Genomic DNA, 12759 nt, shown 5'->3' on the forward strand with positions numbered 1-12759 from the left:
GTCTTCCTGTCTGGAATAAAAATGACATATACATTATATTTACTACTCTGCTAATACCATCAAAAAGCCTAGCAATTGTCATTTCCAGACTGTCTGCTGTGAGGTGATGTAGCAATCTAATTCTTTAAAACTGTGTCCTTGAGTGTATCATCTCATCCCTTCTCTTTTTGTCCTTTTATGGTTGAAGGGCATTTCACATTTGAAAACTGGAATGTAGGTTGATTCTTAAAGGGGCAGAGAAGAAAAAAGTAATTTGTTTTAAAACCTTTCTAAATTCAGAACAACATTCAGGGTAGTTTATTAATTTACCAGAGAAGTTAAGAGATTGGAAAAATTTTCCCATCTTGATTTGCTCTGTTTCCTGACTTCAAACACTGCAGAGCAATGTAGAGCATAATTCCACATTTGCACATTTTTGACAGTATGAATAAGGAAAATGTTAGGATGACAAATGTTAAAATAACATTAAGAACAACAATACTTCTCAGGACATTTCTACTAAATAGGTAGTGAGTGATTTAAGATTTAGGATATGGTATTCATTCATTCATTCATTCATTCATTCATTCATTCATTCATTCATCACTAAACTAGCCTTTTCTTATTTCCAAAGATATTTATGTAGCATTTACCATGTTCTGGGCACTGAGCTAGGCACCTAGATGACAAATGTGAACAGGTTTATATTGTACATGGTAAAGAAAGAAGCTATTTAGCAGATGATTTTCACAACTAATTTAAAAAAAACTTAATTTGCTTTAGGAGAAGAAATGGCAACTTTTGGTTAATTGATTTAAAGATCTTTGGGACTTCCCTTTGCTTGTTTGTTGGAATAACTTGGTGGGTATTTTTCCTGAATCACCTGTGGGGTTTGGTATTTAGCAGCTTCTGAAACTAGAAAAAAATGACCAAGAACTAGAAGAATCATTCTCTAAGGTGAAAGTTCCAAGACCTCCAAGAGGAGCTCTTTTGAACACTATGTCTCTTGTTAAAACCCAAGTAGAAAGGTGTAAATATTGTTCAAAATAAACATATTAGATTAATTATAAGCACTTTATATGGAATAAAAAGTATGTGCTGTGTCCTACACATTTAAAATTCTTGCACATTTTCTCACACTATTGATATAGTACAAGATGCTTAATGTTTGCTTTAGTTGAATGGGATATGATAATTACTTAGTTTAAAAATGGCTACTTGCTTGGGTACCAGATTCCCAGATGAGGCATGATTTAATTTTTAAATTCAGACTTTCCTGAATCACAATGAGCACTCATCACATGACAAGTATGGAATGAAATTTCTTATAAATTAGAGAAAATGCTAGTTTAAGTATTGAGAAGAAAGTCTAGAAACTAATGATCCTATCATCTAAGAGAAAAGCCATTTTCAACATAGGTATTTATCAAGTTATACTTCAGACTTACAAATTCTAATTCAAAGGGGTATGGAGTTGTCCAGTGACTTTGCAAAAACAGTCTTACCATAGTACAATATATGTATTTTCCAAAGGATTGACATACATAATCATGGTTGAGCCATGATTGGTATTTAGCAGCTTACTTTTTTTTTCTAGATTTTTCTTATATAACATTAACAAACATCAAGTTCCAGTAATGTGATACTGTGATTTATAATAAGAAATATATATTTGGTCTTTGTCCCTGTTCCTGGCACAGAACTCCTAAACCGTTGGAATTGCCTAAGATAAGGGTGATAAATATGTCTTGATACTCAAAACAAGCCCCTTTCAATCTGAATTTAAGTTAATGAGGTGGCTTTTGGAATGCACCTAAGGATGGGGCTGGTTGCCAGGGGGTTCACTAGAGGGTTGGAACTTTCAGTCCCATCTCCCTGACCTTTTTTGGAGGGAAGAGAGGCTGGAGGTTGAATCAGTCTCCAATGGACAAAGATTTAATCAGTTGTGCCTTTATAATGAAACCTTCATAAACCCCCAAAGGGTTGAGGTTTGGAGCACATGTGGAGATTCAGGGAGAATGGCCTGACCAGAGAGCTTGGAAGTTCTGATCCCTTTCCCACATACCTTGCCCTATGTATGTCTTCCATCTGGCTGTTCCTGAGTTATATCCTTTTATAACAAACCAGTAATCTAGTATGTACAGTGTTTCTCTGAGTCCTGTGAGCCATTTTAGCAAATTAATGGAGCCCAAGGAGAGGGGCATAGGAACCTCTGATCTATAGCCAGTTGGCCAGAAGCACAGGTGAGAGCCTGGACTTAGAATTGGTGTGGGGCAATCTTGTGGGGCTGAGCCCCTAACCTAGCCTTGGTTCTAGCCCCCTAGGACCACAGTGGGATCTGATGTTATCTCCAAGTAGATAGTGTCAGAATTGAGTTAAATTGTAGGACACCCAGCTGGTGTCACAGAAAATTGCTTGGTGGTATTAGCAACATACACACACACACACACACACACACACACACACCAGAAATGTCAACCAGTGCCAAACTAGTAATTGCGCTTTAAAGATTCCTTATTTGTCAGTATAGCTTTTAAATAGAAAAAAATTGCATTTGGTACTGAAATATTAGAATAGAGATACAGCTATGTTCATCGTCTTCTGGGAATAGGATCAGAGAGATCGGAGCTCCATAAATACGCCTCTACAACCACAGGCCCATTGGAGAAAGTGGGGGTTTTGAATACCAAAGGAAACAGGCCCTAAGGAACACTCAGCCTCCTGTTTTCTCCTGGTGCTGTGCATATGCTGATGGTGGCCAGGTGGAGGATTTGGCTAGCCCAACTAATTGCTTCTGTCTGGAGGAATAAGCAAATAGTGCAGTCATAGTGTGCTACCCCTAGATACAAATTAAACAGCACTAAAGTGCACTTAGAAGAAATTAACAAAGCTCCAGAATGGAAAGTGACTTTAAAAAATTCATTCTCTTTTTATTTCAATGTTACGATTAATGGGAAATGAATAAATGAAAAGACCAAGGAGAGAGAGGAAATAGTAAGGGATTATTACCACAACACAAAGCTTTTATAGATATCATATTTGAATGGGCTAAATAAAGGAGATGGGAATTTAAACATTTTTGCAGTTTTAAAGATTACTATTACTTTAAAAAATATTGTTTTGGAAATCCTCAAGCTAAGCCAATATGCTTAGGATTTCAAATTACAGAAATTACAAAATTTAACTTATTCTCTAATAGAAACAATGCTATAGCTGTTTTCCCTCTACGTGGATGTGATTTTTCTTTCTGTGTATCAAGGGAGATGCTACAGTCCTAGGCACAATAAGAGCTGCTTACACTTGAAGTTAAAATCATACTTCTACTAACTTTGATGTATGAAAAATAGCACAGCATTGGCACACCATTGGTATGTATTTCACTAAGTATAAGGAGAACAAAATAGATTTCGATACAGGTAAACAGCATTCCATATTATACCAAATTCAGCTCTGCTTCCTTTTCATAGTTTGAAAATATGATCTTGTCAGTTGAGTGGGTCAGATACAAACTCTCATCATATTATTTATTGAGAATTTCTTCTATGCCAGGCTCAGTACTAACAACTTAATGTGGATTGCTTATATTGATTTTCATAATTGCTCTTTGAATTACTCTATATTTGAAGAAACTGGGGCTTAGGAAAAATAACTGCTTAAGGTCACACAATTGGTCAGGAGAGCCAAGATTTGAATCAGAGACATCATGTTTATTTGAACTTGAAACAACAAGCAGGGAGACTTTATGTTGTCTGGGAAGGGATGAGTCATATGAGAAAGAAGTGTGCAAAATTAGGTGTGACTTTGACACAGATGCGTCTTTCTACCTGCCTCCTGATTGATTGGCTCTTCTTCATGGGGAATTATGAACAAAATAATGCAGAATGCTTCATGTCAGAACACTGAAGTAATTGGAATAGTTCTCTCTCTCTCTCTCTTTTTTTTTTTGGCTAGACGACATAGTATTAAGTGCTTTTTCCCAATTGGCATTCCTATAAGTTATTGTTATTTTTTCAGTTTTCTACCCAGGTGGCTGATTTTTTTGTTGCAAAATTAGTTCAGATGGTCTTATACAAAATTACAGGAAATGTTGTTACACGTGCTTTATTGAAGTGAAATATTTAACATTTAATGAATTCCCTTGCCTCATTGGTAACTCTATTCAGTACAATTTAAAAATAAATTTCATTTATGAGTCTCTTGTTTTCCTATTGTTTCTGTGTTTACTCAGTATTTTAATTTAGCTACTTATTGGAGGACTTAATGGTTTTCTAGATTACTCAGCAGTGGTCCAGAACACCGACCAGATAATTCAGTGGCCTCTAAGAGAATAATCATATAAGATGCTTCTAGAATATTATTTGAGGAGGAGGGTGGCAAGTATGTATGTGAAATATGATTACATTTTTGAGTGCCAGTGTATGGTTGTGTATTTGAGGTATATGGATGATAGTTTTAAGTGTCTGAGCTTCCTTACAGTCCTTTTGACTGTCCAGAAATGTTTTTAGGTTTGCTAATACCACTTTCTATAATGACATGGGATTAACTGACTAATGCAATCTCAGTTTTCATAGGAAGAACTTGATATTTAAGTGATAAAACTTATGCCTGTAAATAGTCTACTTTGGAGATTGGATAACTTTGCTGGTTATATACTGAGCAAAGTGAGCAAACGATTGCTGATTTTGTTCTGAACTGTGTGCTGCTTTCTTTCTTTCACTTATGACGAGGAGGCCTGGCCTGGAGCAAGCTGTATCCATCTCCTACTTTGGCTGCAGGTCATGGTGCATTTCCCTCTTTGCCCAAACTTCCACTGTTTGCTATGAGCAGAGCAATTCAAGAGCCTGTTCCTGGGGAGTCTGATCATATGCTGAGTGTACCATATGCTGAGAGTGGATTATGGAAAGTGAGAAAAGGAAGTGAAGTGCAGGAAGAGAATGGGAGGAGATAGTAAGGAAAGACAGGCTAAGAAGAAATAGAAACTGTAGGAAAAGGGGACAGAGAAGGGGATTAAGAGATTCAGAATACGTCTGGAGAAAGGGAGGAATAGAAAGAAACAGAGAAGATTCGTTTTTTTGTACCTTTCTTCTTCTAAATGAGGATTCTCAACCTCGGAACCATGGAGAAATTTCAAGGGGTTCATGCGTTGGGATTCGAAAAAATTACATCCTCGTTTTCTCTCACTTCCCACTGAAATTTGGCATTTTCCTCAACTGTGACTATACGCCAGAAATCATTGTAGTGTTAGCAACATGGATGGCTTTGTCTTTAATAGAAATAACACATATTTTCATATCACAATGGAATTATTATAGATATCTTGAAATACTACTTACATTCTCAGCTACTTTGAAATTACAGTATTTACTAGAATTTCCTAGATCTTCTTTTTTTAATGCTTTAATAAAAAGCACATATACTATATCATACATTAGGTTTTTAAATATTTTATAACTATTTCAATATAATAAGTTTCCTTTTCAATCATTTTCAATTTTATTTTATGTACTTAAAAATATTATTCTGAGTCTATAGACATCACTGGATACTAAAAGGGTCTATGGCCCAAAAAAGGTTAAGAATCTCTGCTGTACAGGAAAACTTCACATGTGAATAGTTCATAGCGTGCCTGGGATGTTTATGCTCTCAGTCTCCAGGGTGGCAGGGCCTCAAACAGCCTTGTCTGTACAAACATTAACTTTATGTATACTATGACATAAGAAAGGTTGGGGAACACTGATCTAAATTACTAAAGAGTGATTTCACTCTTTAAGACTCTGGTCGTCTGAAGACATCTCAACTCAATTATAGCAGACATGGTGCTCATGTGGGTGACTGTCGAGGACAGATGGCCGGTTATCCATGTAATCTGTATATCTCAGAGCATAATGCTACCAGTGTCTGTAAACATAGGTAGTTACAAAAGGGGTAATTTCTTATTAATGCACAAAACTTTTTGTGAGAGGTTTGACTGGTGACTTTCTCTTCATGTAGTCCCCCCCCCCTTTTTATGTAATATGTAAGGTTGAATTTTAATCCAGAGTCACACTCCAGATGTCACTTAGTCGTCTCTAGTCTAGAAAATGTTTGCAGCCAATGTCTCCTCAATTTTTGAACAATGAAATTATTAGAAAAAAGGACATTCTAGTTGATTAGATCGTTGGGTCCTTTTATGGGCTCCTGAATTTTTCTCTGTGCCACTTGGTGTCTGAGTCCCCAACTTTGCCAGTGAAAGGCTTTAAATAAAATGGATTTTTTTTTCTCTTTAAACCGTAACCAACAACGATAGTCCAAGGACTGTACCGAAAGTGTCATGCTCAGATGAGCAGTACTGAAGTGTAGAACAAGATCACTAACTGGCCATCGATGACATATCTTGTTTCTTGGTATCTAGGAGACTGAAAATCATTTGGTTTGCTTTATCTAGGCCACAGCTGTCTTGGGCCTGATTCCAATCATTTTGATCTGGTGAGGATTCTTGTTGGCAACATAAATGCAGTTGAAGAGGGGCTGTAATGACACGGTAGTGACAGCTGAAATGCATTTCCTCATTTTGATCTACGTGAATGTTCTCAGTAGTATTGCTGGAGACCATATGCTTATTCCTCTCACACGTCTAGGAGATTTTTTTTAAAGGAACCAAAAGGTATTTTTTTTTTTCTTCATTTAAACTCTGGACAAAGAGCAGTTGTGAGCCAGTGTTGGTTAATCCATCATATTATAAAGTATGAAAATCAATAAATAGAAAAGTTCAAATACCCCTCTGTGTCTCCCCTTCCCCATCTCCAAGGATTTCATTCATCAGGAGAGGCAGCATCACAGCAGATTTGTTAGCCTAATTATGATGTATTTTCTTTTAACCAGTTTGTATGCAATAATTGATCAAAAGTCTTCATAAGAGGCTTCCCAGAGCAATTCATTAGTTCAGTAAAACAATGTGAGGAATAGTTGGAACATGCTTGCTTCATAATCATTTTGTTAGGGGGGGGAAAAAAAACCCACAGCAGCTGTAGTTCAGTGTAGATGGCCATCAGAAACAGTTGATTTATCAAAATGAATTGATCTTGGCAGTTTCCATTCTGGGGCTTAGATAGAGCAACACAATTAGAGTTCAGTGCTGTTCACATAGCCAGAACAAAGTAATGTTGGCTCATTTTCCACTACTAACATTATGGGTTACACCACAGATTGAAAATTCAGAATTTATCCAGCTGTACAGATTAATCCACAGAGCTAAGTGATCAATAAATGGAGTAAAAGCATTCCATGCTCACCTTCCTTTGGAAAATGGCAGGTCAATATCTTCTTTTAAACCTGGACCTGCTGTCTTATCCCAAAGCACAGAGCATCAATAGTGATGTAACATACCCTGGCATACCAGGAAAACGATGGATTGAGACAGTTGAAGCTAAACTTGCAAAATGACTCCCCACAACATTCCCCCAGCCTCTGCCCTGGAAATGGATTATTGCTCTGACCCTCCATAAGATAGGGTTGCCCTTTGGGAAACTCTCAATTAATTAGTGCATATAATCCTGATTTTTAACCATAGATCATAGCCTTGTACAGTTGCATGCATCCATAACTTCTGTCCTTTTCCAATACACATACTCTCTCTTCTTAAGAACTATGGTTTGATTGATTTGGTTTAGCAGCTGCCTCCTTACAGCACTTGCCTCCCAGATACACAGATTATATTGATAACTGGCCATCTGTGCTCGACAGTCACCCACACCAGCTCCAAATCTTTTTGGCTTCTATTTCTAAGCTGTCAGTGGGATGCTTGACCCTCAGGTACTGGGAAACAGTCAGAGATGCAAAGAGCTTTGGATTACACACAAGGGATGCAGAGCTGAATGATGCCATGAAAGTAGCCTATATGGTAGTATCACACCCCTCCCCCTTAAAATGCAGATAGATTCTGCAAATATGTTAAACTTATTTTCATATTACCTACCTTGTCTTGCCTAAGAGGAAGCAGATTTTCCAGGCCAATGCTCATTTGTTGTTGCCACCAAGCTTTTAAGATCCAAATCAAGCTCTCGCTCACACTGCCAGGAAGAATGCTCAGCTGAATATATTATCTGCTTCCAACATTTCCTCATTCTGGAGACTTTGTGGTCTGCCTAACTGTGTTGCCTTGGGTGCCAAATCTGTTCTGTGGAGACCAATTGGGGAACTTAGCAGAGAGGCAGTGAAGTTACTCACTAGGAAAGTCATAGTCACAGGGCTAAGGGAAAACAAACCAAATTCCCACATCCCACAGTGAGAAGTCTGTGGCTTGCTGCTGAAGGCAGGAGTAAAAAGTCTTAGCCATGCTAAGACTGCTTTGAGGTTGGTGTGACTGAAAGAAATTTCTTGAAGGTCCAAGTCTGCTGAGTAGTCCTAGGCCCTGCCTTGACATCCATTCTACCTCAGGTTAAGCAACATTAACTCCCAAGAGCTGCCAAATTCTTATGATCAAATGTATTCATGAACCATATTGCACTGGAAATAGTATTGGAGATAAACAGAGTAAAGTCTAGAGATTTGATTTGTATACTTTTACTCTGTTTTCTATGAGAAATAGCCATTATTGCACCTTTCATTGTGCAAAAGGCAGACTGATTAAACAAATAATTGAGGACTAAGAACCTAGGCTTGGAGTCATAGCCTGCCTCCAGAGCTAATCTGGGATATCAGCCTCCTCTTTGTCCATGTTCTTAGGATATGGTACACAGGGATTGGTGATTACTGAGCAAGGATGAATTCCTCTCCTTAAAAGTCTTCAGATCATGTGATTTCAGGGTATTTTCAGCATTTTCACCAAATCCCCTGTAGTTAATTAGTAGCTCTTGTTGCTGATTCTCTCTACTCATGCCGTTCCCCAAATTGAAATGTCCTCATGGATCTTGTTTACCACATATATAAAGACATCAGTAATGTCCACCAGAGGAAGACCAGAGGGAGATAGTGTGGCCTGGGGACAGAGCATTGAGTTGAGGGCAAGATGCAGTGGGTAGCTTCGCCATGTTACACAAGGCACTTAACTTTTCTGAACACAGTGCGCTGCTCTGAAAAATGAGAGGCTTCTTTTGACGGTAAGGTCCTATTGTGACCCTTAGAAAAAGCAAACAATGCCTAAAGCTTCCAAGCACGTATAACAAGACTGTATTAGTGTTTGTAAATATAAACTACACCTGTTAGTACCAACATGGTATAAATAGAAAATAAATAGTGTATCTTGCTTGGCACATATTTAAAAAGTCAGTTTACTTTTTTTCAAACATTTTTCCATGATACTTCAATTTATAGTTTTGCTGTGCTTCAGGAATTTTGAGGATGTTATTTAAAATTAGCAAGATTTGGACATAATTGGGCATTTGTAGTATGGTTGTCTTTAGCAGTTTATGAGAAGCCCTGTCCCCAGTGATGTGCTTCTGATGTTGCATTCTCATCGTAGCCCAGGGCTTTTCCTCACCTCGTCTGTTTCCTTCTCCCCAGAGCCCTGTGTCAGAGGCAATGAATGCTTAAGTAGGCTCTGTCAGGAAAACTCTTGGTGACCTTGGAAACGCTATTTAACCTTTCCATGGATCAGCATCCAAGTTGCAAAGCAAAAATGACAGAAACTGCCTCTTTCACAAATCTATGAGTTATGACTAAGAAAAAGGATTGTAAAACACTCTGCAAAACTGAAGTGCGACAGTCACATCTGGTAATGTGAATAATTTACCAGCTCATGCCTGGCAGCCATGACCGGACCATTATAGCAGGTTGCTTTGTGGAAGTCCAGGTCGCTGCCTACTGGAAATGGCAAAAAAATGGATGACAAAAACTTTCACCAGTATTAGATGATTGTCAACAGGAAAATTGTGGATATTCTGAAGTTTATGTGAGGCATATCAGTGCTATAAGAAAGTGTTTCTTCTGTGGTTATGGTCAAACACTGTTAGTGTGGCTTCTTTCACTTGCACTAATTTCACAAAAGTCTCTTTATAACAAAGTGTTTTTTTTTTAAGAGAAGAAAACATTTTGCATATGACGTATGACAGCCGCAATGAGGCTTTCTTATGTATGAAAGACATTGACAATCAGCCCCACGGGGTTTATATAATTTGAGAATATAGTTTTAAAAATCATATTACAGGCGGCAGTACTTAAGATTAATACAGAGGCCATTTACCTTTTTTATTACATGTTTTAGTAGCACTTAGCAGCTTGGTTTATGAAAGAAAAAAATTGAATATAATGTGTCAAAAGAAAAAGTCTTTGCTATAAAAATTAACATAAGAAGGTGACACTACACTTCTGTTTTAGGAGAGAAAGTTGTAGAAAGTTTTCTGCAGAGTGTAGCTTATCATCTGGGAGTTGATCTTCTGCGAGAGGCTACCTAGAGAGGAATTAAGAAAGAACTTCTCTGGAGGTGGCAATTGTGGGAAGGCCAAAAAGAGTGTGTTTATAACGGGGTGTGGGGAGACCACTGGGAGACCGGTGAGAGACCAGTTTACAGAGGTAACAGCACATGCAAAGGCCTCAGACAAGAGAGAGGTTGACATGTTTTGGGAGCTGGTCGAATAGTGTGGCTGGGGCATCATCCATAGGGCGGGGCATGGCAGAGTAGAGTTTAAGAGGTATACAGTTAAAAATTAAAAAAAAAAAAGTTTGTAAAGTAAAAACTTAATTTACTTATTCATGCATCAAAAGTTATTGTGTCTACAATAATCTGCATAACTTGAGCCACAGAAGTGGGCAGGTATGCAGTATGGATTGGTGAACTGGGGGAGAAAAGCCATGAAGAGTAGGGAGCTATTTTTGGAGAGAGGACAGTAAGAGGGGAAAGGGAGGGTGCAGCACACCAGGTTCATGCAGGAAAAGCACTGGAGAGCAAGAGCAAGAGTGGAAACACTCACAAGGGACTGAACAAGAGGTCTGTTCCCGAAAACCATTGATGGGTAGAAAGGAGAGGATTTCAATACCACTAAGATTCTATAAATGGTGGAGCACAGAGTAGAAATTTCAGAGCACAATACCTGACGGTGCACTGTTCAGGAGCAAATCCCCAGGAGCAGGCAGTGAGGTCTGAGGGTCCGTGGGCCACACAGGGAGAAATGTTCCCCTGCTTGGAGTGCATTTGGTAGAGGCCATACGCCTCACCACAGGCAAAGGTCCCAGCACACCCCAGAGAGCAGCCACATTTGCTGGTATTGGGACAAAGGCACCAGAGTGCAGTGAAACCTGGTGCTGGCTGTGTGTTGTGATTTACCGTAATCTCTGAACCTATGCTGCTGCAAGATCTCATGAACCTTTTCTGGGGCAAGCTGGCACCAGGCCATTGCTTAGTGAGACCCTTCCCCAGACAGTTGGAGCAGGTCCAAGCCACAAAGTTCTCTGAGATGAGGGGTTTGGAAACACAGCCCTATCTGAGATAGAATTTGGGAGGAAGGTTTCACCTGGCAGGCTGACAGCTTGGACACAGATAGAATAGAAGTGAGGAATGGATGGAGATAAAGAAGGTGTGCTTGGGGTGCTTGATTGCAGGTCAGTGAGAACGCAGAGTTCCTGTGCCAGGGAATAGGGTGCTGAGTGAAGGCATTTCCACCACTCCCGCACATGTACATACACGCCACAGAGATCCACTCCAGTAAGCTAAGCAGTGCCACCTAGTGGAGAAGGGAGCCATTACACCAAACCACGCCCAACTGTTACCTCCAAGCACATCTCCCTAGAAGACCAGCACAAGTCACTCCACCTCCTTAGTGTACGGAGTGTAGAGTGCTTTATAGTTTGGGTTCTAGGGGAAATGGGATATAACTTCATTTGGGTTTCATTCTATTTGCTCGTTCATCTATTTGTTTTTGTTTTTTTTTTCCATGTTTTTGCTTCTGTGTTTAAATGTTGTTTTCCCCTTTTTCTTGGATACAGAAAGAGAAAATTTGTTTTTATTTTCTTTAAAAATTTTTTAAAAATTCTTTTTATTATGTTTTTTATTTTTTGTAAATCTTTTTATTCTTTTTCACTTCATTTATTTTATTCTATTTTATTATATATGCTTTTTTTACTTTTTAAACTTTCTCTTACTTTTCTTTTCTTTCTCCCCCTCTTTTTTCTCTATTCTATCAAGCTTCTTTCAACAACCAGATGAAAACACAGCTAGAATCTAGCTTCCTTTATTTGATTTTTGTGTTGTTTTTGATTTTTAATTTTATTAATTCCTTTTCTTCCTCTAAAATGACAAAATCAAGGAATTCACCCCAAAAGATAGAACAGGAAGAAATGACAGCCAGGGGCTTAATCAACACAGATATAAGCAAGATGTCTGAACTAGAATTAAGATTTAATTTTTAATTCTTAGCATTAAGAATTCTAGAAATAGAATTAGATGGGGTTAAAAAAACATAGAATTCCTTTCTGTGGAGATAAAAGAAGTGAAATCTAGTCAAGATGAAATAAAAAATGCTATAGTCAAGATGGAATCTTGAATGGCTGCCATGGTGGCAAGAATGGACAAAGGAGAATAGCGAATCAGTGATATGGAAGACAAAATTATGGAGAATAATGAAGCAGGGAAAAAGAGGGAAACTAAGGCAAAAGAGCATGATACAAGAATTAGAAAACTCAGTGACTTATTAAAAAGGAATAACATCTGAATCATAAGAGTCCCAGAAGATGAAGAGAGAGAAAAAGGGGTAGAAAATTTATGACAGCAAATTATAGTGGAAAACTTTCCTAATCTGGGGAAAGACACAGACATCAAAATCCAAGAATCACAGAGAACTCCCAGTAGATTCAGCAAACACCGATCAT

General features: G+C 38.2%; 1 protein-coding gene across 2 annotated transcripts in view; it reads right to left on the minus strand.

Moving 5' to 3' along the window:
* CPB1 (carboxypeptidase B1) overlaps positions 1–8105 on the minus strand; it is a 56713-nt gene extending 48608 nt beyond the window's left edge. Inside the window, exons 1-2 of one of the 2 annotated variants that reach the window (XM_045503346.1) lie at positions 7934–8027; positions 7251–7345 (exon numbers count right to left, since the gene is read on the minus strand). The gene's annotated coding sequence lies outside the window, so the exon portion shown is untranslated. Of the gene's footprint in view, positions 1–7250; positions 7346–7933 lie in introns of both variants that reach the window. The other variant, XM_045503345.1, reaches the window with a different exon arrangement.
* Between the last annotated feature and the right edge of the window lie 4654 nt (positions 8106–12759).

The sequence above is a fragment of the Leopardus geoffroyi genome, chromosome C2 (genome assembly GCF_018350155.1).
Source record: "Leopardus geoffroyi isolate Oge1 chromosome C2, O.geoffroyi_Oge1_pat1.0, whole genome shotgun sequence".
Classification (NCBI taxonomy): Eukaryota; Metazoa; Chordata; class Mammalia; order Carnivora; family Felidae; genus Leopardus; species Leopardus geoffroyi.